A 1,362-nucleotide genomic window follows, 5' to 3' on the forward strand; every position below is an offset into this window, starting at 1 on the left:
GCCTCTGTCTACCCAGCAGTAATTGGGGACCTGGATGTTAATTAATTTGCGGACCGTATTCCGGGGAAATGGTTAGCCAGTGCAGTTGGTGAGTTGTCCGGTCTTCTCGGACTATTCTTTGACACTGGATCATGCAACTCGTTAATTTAGGGTGTGGTTATTGTGTTGGTAACAACTTTAAACAAATTTACACCAAGGTAGCTCTAGGGCCGGCCATCCTCAAACATGGGGCAACCAATATTTATAGTGTAGTGTAGTGTAGTGTAGCAGATAATGATAAAACACTGATTGCAATCAGTATAATAGTTATGTAAAGGCTGTTTCAGAGGAGTTACCACTCGGAGATTTAACGTCATGTCAACAAGTGTTTCTTTCACCTGTGGGTCGTATATCAATGGTTTATACTCCAGATTTAATATAATTTTATGTTATAAGTTAACTACTGAACACACACAACAATAACCATCTTTACCCAGGATTTCAAAATAAACACTGCGACTCATGTTGTCTTATTAGGGTTGTTAAAATCCTTCGTCCGTTGTGTCATATTATGTAACATAATATTATAAAGATACCTTTTTTATGGCGTGTACAAAGAAAATTGTGGCGTGACGCCTGTGATCGAGAGACTTGTTGACGTAATGTAATCTGCGGTGCCACACTCGCAACACCCTAAACATTGTCTTTGTCGATCGGCATAGACGTCCCATTAACACTTAAGTAATTAGATATTAAGTAGAATACCCGACTACTGTACTGTACTCTGTTGTCTCCAGAATGACTCGACACATTTTGGTTGTAAACTGATTCATAAAACTTTGGGAATTAAATCCACAGGTTCAGACAAAAATTTAATTAGGAACTTGTCATTGGATACAGTATACAGTATACAATAGTACAGGGATTTTGGTTTAAAGGAAATGTATATTATTTTATTACACTGTATTTTATTGTATTATTATTCTCTGCTACATTTTAGCAGACATTCTGACTGTACATATTGTATTAGTCCGTAGATAATGTGTTGTTGCTTGGAATAAATTACTGACCTCAATACTTGACATAGATTGTGCTTCATAAAATATTAAAAGATTTAAAAAAAAAAATTCTGCTCCCATTTCTAAATTGCCAAAGTGTGATTACATTGTACATTTTCAGAATTAAAACATTGGGAAGATCCAGGAACTGAACCCTTACATAAGATGCCTGTGGACTGTAATATGAAGTAGCACTGTACACAAAAAATTTACTATGCAAAATACAAAAATGTAAAATACACTACAGTTACTGCTAGATTTACAAAGGGTGGACCTATTAATGGTTCAATTCACATGTAAATCGACAGACGCTTGTGTTGCCTGT

This window comes from Homarus americanus, unplaced genomic scaffold (assembly GCF_018991925.1).
Source record: "Homarus americanus isolate GMGI-L3 unplaced genomic scaffold, GMGI_Hamer_2.0 scaffold42643, whole genome shotgun sequence".
NCBI classification, from domain to species: Eukaryota; Metazoa; Arthropoda; class Malacostraca; order Decapoda; family Nephropidae; genus Homarus; species Homarus americanus.